Source organism: Microcebus murinus, chromosome 9, assembly GCF_040939455.1.
Source record: "Microcebus murinus isolate Inina chromosome 9, M.murinus_Inina_mat1.0, whole genome shotgun sequence".
Classification (NCBI taxonomy): domain Eukaryota; kingdom Metazoa; phylum Chordata; class Mammalia; order Primates; family Cheirogaleidae; genus Microcebus; species Microcebus murinus.
Genome location: NC_134112.1, coordinates 757,582 through 763,432, shown reverse-complemented (window position 1 = coordinate 763,432; position 5,851 = coordinate 757,582). Strand labels below are relative to the sequence as shown.

General features: G+C 36.9%; 1 pseudogene; it reads left to right on the top strand.

Annotated features, from left to right (window-relative positions):
• The first annotated feature begins 3,915 nt into the window (after positions 1 to 3,915).
• Positions 3,916 to 5,029, top strand: LOC105883130 (RNA-binding protein PNO1 pseudogene; annotated as a pseudogene).
• The last annotated feature ends 822 nt before the right edge of the window (positions 5,030 to 5,851 follow it).

Genomic DNA, 5,851 nt, shown 5'->3' with positions numbered 1-5,851 from the left:
AATGTATATAAAATGCTTATCATGTAACTAGGCACACGAGGAAATTAAGTGTGGCTATTGTTACCATCTATGATGGAAGAGCTTCATGTGGCTCCAGTTCATGCAGAAGGGATGCCACACTAGAACTGCCCAAGAAAAGTGACCCATGCCACCACCTAACACCAATATTCTGAGCTCCAAATTAGTGCTCTAACCAGTGTAAGTAGCAGTGAAAATCACAGGACAGACTATTTGAACTCAGGACTGACCACAAACATAGAGGATGCCAGATGACATGAGAGATGTAGAGAGATGACATGAGATATTGTGATCAGGTGACTAACAGTTGATCCACCCTTGAATGTAAGATTTTTATGTGTCTCATAATTCTTACTGATTATATAGGCTGAAGAAGTAGGAGATGGTGATTCTATAAAATGAATGTAGTGAATGGCTCTAAATTTTAACTCTCTAAAATATTGCCATGTGCTGTCTCTTGTCCTACAAATTAGGGTCTTTTTTTCAAATACTGCTCACCTCCTTTTCCTAACAATGCTTAATATAGAATGAAAAGAACCATTGTTCACAAGTGAAGTATAATCATACCCTTAAGTATAACCATAACCATAAGTGTAACCACTGTTTCCAAAATAAGCATAATCAGATAATAGTAGGGCTAGTTCTGGGATCTCTGTGCCAACCCTTTGATCTATTTGTTAATCCTTATGCCTGTACCATACTATCTTGATTATTGTAGCTTTACTACCTTTATACAAGTCTCAAAAGCAGGCAGTGTAAGTCTGCCAACTTTGTTCTTCTTATTTCCAAAGACAGCTTTTGAAATTCTAGGTCCTTTGCATTTCCATTTAAATTTTAGAAGGATCTTATCAATTCTCATAAAAAGTTCTTCTGGGATTGTGACTGTGATTGCATTGAATGTTTATACTTATTTGGGAAGAATTGATAATAATACTGAGTCTTCCAATCCATAAACATGGTATAGCTTTCCATTTATTTAAGTCTGTACTCCCTGCTACTCAGGAACCTGAGTGGGTAGGGGAGTTATTTGAGCTCAGGAGTTTGAAGTTGCAATGAGCTATGATCACACCACTGCATTCCAGCCTGGGTGAAAGAGTGAGACGCTGTCTTTAAAAAGCATTCTCAGATAAGGAAAGTCTCAGAGAATTCACCAAGACAAGACCAGCCCTACAAGAAGTACGGAACACCATAATAAAAACTCACGAATATAAAAACAACCGAAACCCAAAGATTAAAGGCTAGATATTACAATGGCTCAAGAGAGAAATCAAAGCAACAACATCCAACCCAACAGAATGAACAGTAATCTACCTTACCTATTAGTTTTCTCAATAAATGCAAATGGCTTAAACTCTCCACTCAAGAGACATAGGCTGGCTGAATGGATAAGAAAATACAGGCCAAGTCTATGCTGTCTTCAGGAAACACATCTAACCTCCAAGGATGCATATAGACTAAAAGTAAAAGGGTGGAGATCAGTATTCCAGGCAGGTGGAAGCCAAAAGAAGGCTGGCGTGGCAGTTCTAATTTCAGACGATTTAGTTTTTAAACCAACAAAAGTAGTGAAAGACAAAGAGGGTCATTATATAATGGTGAAAGGCACAGTTAAACAAGAAGAGATAACAATTTTAAATATACATGCACCCAACTTAGGTGCACCCAGTTTCATAAAACAAACCTTACTGGATCTAAACAAATTGATAAAAGCAACTCCATAATCACCGGAGATTTCAACACCCCACTAACAGCACAAGACAGATCCTTCAAACATAAAATTAATAAAGAAATAACGGACTTAAACAAAACTCTAGAACAATTGGGTCTGACTGACATTTATAGGACATTCTACCCCAAATACACGGAATATACGTTCTTCTCTTCAGCTAACGGGACATTCTCTAAGATTGACCATATCCTAGGACACAAAGTAAATTTCAAGAAATTTAAAAAAATAGAATTCATACCATGTACCTTCTCAGATCACAGTGGAATAAAAGTAGAAATCAACCCTAACAGAAACTCACATTTCTACACAAAAACGTGGAAATTAAACAACTTCCTACTAAATGGTTACTTCATAAATGAAGAAATCAAGATGGAAATTAAAAAATTCTATGAAGAAAATGACAATAGAGAGACAAGTTATCAAATCCTCTGGGACACAGCTAAAGCAGTTCTGAGAGGAAAGTTTATCTCCATAAATGTCTATAACCAAATGTCAAAAAGATCACAAATAGACAATCTAATGAAATGACTCAAAGAGCTGGAAAAAAGAAGAACAGACCAACCCCAAACCCAGCAGAAGAAGTGAAATCAACAAGATCAAATCAGAACTAAACGAAATTGAAAACAGGGAAGCTATTCAGGAGATTAATAAAACAAAAAGTTGGTTCTTTGAAAAAATTAACAAAATTGACACGCCATTGGTTAAACTAACGCAAAGCAGAAAAGAGAAATCTCTAATAAGCTCCATCAGGAACAAAATAGGAGATATCACAACTGATCCCAAAGAGATATAAGATATAATTTATGAATACTACAAAAATCTTTATGCACACAAACTGGAAAATGTGGAGGAAATGGACAAATTTCTAGAAATACACAGCCTCCCTAGGCTCAACCAGGAAGAGATAGATTTCCTGAACAGACCAATCTCAAGAGCTGAAATAGAAACAGCAATTAAAAATCTCCCTAAAAAGAAAAGTCACGATCCAGATGGTTTCACACCCGAATTTTACCACAATTACAAAGAAGAACTAGTACCTATCTTGCAGAAACTATTCCACAACATCGAGAAGAACGGAAACCTCCCTGACACCTTTTATAAAGCGAATATTACTCTGATACCAAAACCAGGAAAGGATGCAACAAAAAAAGAAAACTACAGACCAATATCCCTAATGAATATAGATGCAAAAATTTTCAACAAAATCTTAGCTAACTGAATCCAGATGTTTATCAAAAAATAATCCATCACGACCAAGTGGGCTTCATCCCAGGGATGCATGGATGGTTCAACATACGTAAATCTATAAATGCAATTCACCACATAAACAGAAGCAAAAACAAAGACCACATGATTCTTTCAATAGATGCAGAAAAAGCTTTTGACAAAATTCAACACCCTTTCATGATACGAACACTTAAGAAAATAGGCATAGAAAGGACATACCTAAAAATGATACAAGCCATTTATGACAGACCCATAGCCAGCATCATACTGAATGGGGAAAAATTGAAATCACTCCCAATTAAACTGGAACCAGACAAGGCTGCCCACTATCTCCACTTCTGTTCAACATAGTACTGGAAGTCCTGGCTACAGCAATCAGACAGGAAAGTGGAATTAAAGGTGTTCAAATAGGGGCAGAAAAGATCAAACTTTCACTGTTTGCTGATGATATGATATTGTATCTAGAAAACCCCAAAGATTCAACCAAGAAACTCCTGGAACTCATCAATGAATTTAGTAAAGTCTCAGGATACAAAATCCATACACAGAAATCAGAGGCATTCATATATGCCAACAACAATCTAATTGAGAACCAAATCAAAGACTCAATTCCCTTCACAATAGCAACAAAGAAATTAAAGTACCTAGGAATATACTTAACCAAGGAGGTAAAAGACCTCTACAGGGAGAACTATGAAACACTGAGGAAGGAAATAGTAGAGGATGTAAACAGATGGAAATCCATTCCATGCTTGTAGATCGGCAGACTCAACATCATTAAAATGTCTATACTACCCAAACTGATCTACAGATTCAATGCAATACCTATTAAAATCCCATCAGAATTCTTCACAGATATAGAAAAAATAATTTTACGCTTCGTATGGAACCAAAGAAGACCCCGAATATCAAAAGTAATTCTAGGCAATAAAAACAAAATGGGGCCGGGGCTGGAGGTCTCTGAGGATGGAAGGCGAGATGGAGGCGCAGAGCGCTGGGGCCGAGGAGGGCTTCACCCAGGTCACCCGCAAGGGTGGCCGGCGGGCTAAGAAACGACAGGCTGATCAGCTGTCTGCAGCAGAGGAGGGCATGGACGCGGGCCGCATGGACACAGAGGAGGCCCGGCCGGCGAAGAGGCCCGTCTTCCCGCCTCTGTCTGGGGACGGGCTCCTGAGTGGGAAAGAAGAAACAAGGAAAATTCCAGTCCCAGCGAACAGATACACACCATTAAAAGAAAACTGGATGAAGATATTTACTCCTATAGTAGAACATTTGGGACTTCAGATACGCTTTAACTTGAAATCAAGGAATGTAGAAATCAGGACTTGTAAAGAAATCAAGGATGTTAGTGCTCTGAGAAAAGCAGCTGATTTTGTGAAAGCCTTTATTCTTGGGTTTCAGGTGGAGGATGCCCTTGCCCTCATCAGGTTGGATGATCTCTTCCTAGAGTCTTTTGAAATTACAGATGTTAAGCCTCTAAAGGGAGACCATCTGTCGAGAGCAATAGGAAGAATTGCTGGTAAAGGAGGAAAAACTAAATATACCATAGAGAATGTAACTCGGACTCGGATAGTTTTGGCTGATGTGAAAGTTCACATCCTTGGCTCTTTCCAAAACGTCAAAATGGCAAGAACTGCCATTTGCAACCTCATCCTGGGAAATCCTCCATCAAAGGTTTATGGCAATATTCGGGCTGTGGCTAGCAGATCAGCAGACCGATTCTGATTTCAAATCAGAGACTTTTTGTCTTTGGACTCTAAGAAAAGACTTTACACTCTACAGCCGGTCACAAGAAACCATGTGAAGAATTTCAGTCACTTCGAGCCTTGGTCACTTCTTCCATTCTCTCCCAGAGCATAAACAGAAAGGAAAGGTTTTGTAGTATTCACATTCAGCATCTTTTAAGAGTATTTAAATATCAAAATCTAATATCATTATTATACTTACACATTAGGTATAATTTATAATTTTTTTTCATTTATATTGTATGTAGCAGATCTGCGTAGTTTGTAATCCTCTCATTTGGAGGTAAACTAGCTGAAACAGTTATGTATGAATTTATAAGTTTTTATTTATGAATTTATAAATATTTCTTCTTTATATATTATAATTAAAAGGATCATCTCAGAAAACCTCTCTATGAAACTTGTCCCTTTTTAAATACTGTGTGGTGTGTGAGCATTTTAGTATGAGATCATAAATAGCAGTTTTAGCTGTACTGTATGAATTAATAAGGGCTAACCTTTATACCTGTTTTGCAGTTTTTAAAATTAAAGACCTACATCACAAGGTTGACATAAGGAGTTTTATTTTTCAAATAAGCATTTAGTGAAAGTAGTCAGACCTTGCCAATATTGGGTATACAGATGCTCCTCAACTTACGATACATTTATGTCTGACTAAACCCACTGTAAGTTGAAATAGCAAATATCAAAAATGTATTTAATACACCTAACCTACTGAACCTTAAACATGCTCAAAACACTTAGCCTGCAGTTGGACAAAATTATCTAACATAAAGCCAATATAATGTTGAGTATCTCATATAATTTGTTGAATACTGTACTGAAAGTGAAAAACAATGGTTGTATGGGTACTCAAAGTACAGCTTCTACTGAATGCTTAATACTTTCATGCCATTGTAAGTCGAACAATCATAAGTAGAACCATCATAAGTCTATTTCTTCTGTAGTAAAGATGAAATGGTAAAAGAATGTCCCTTCCCAATAAAAATTGTGCAATAGATTTAAAAAGAAAAAAAATAGGAGGTATCAATATGCCAGATTTCAAACTATACTACAAAGCTGTAGCAATTAAAACAATCTGGTATTGGCACAAAAATAGGAATATTGACCAGTGGAACAGATCTGAGAATCCTGA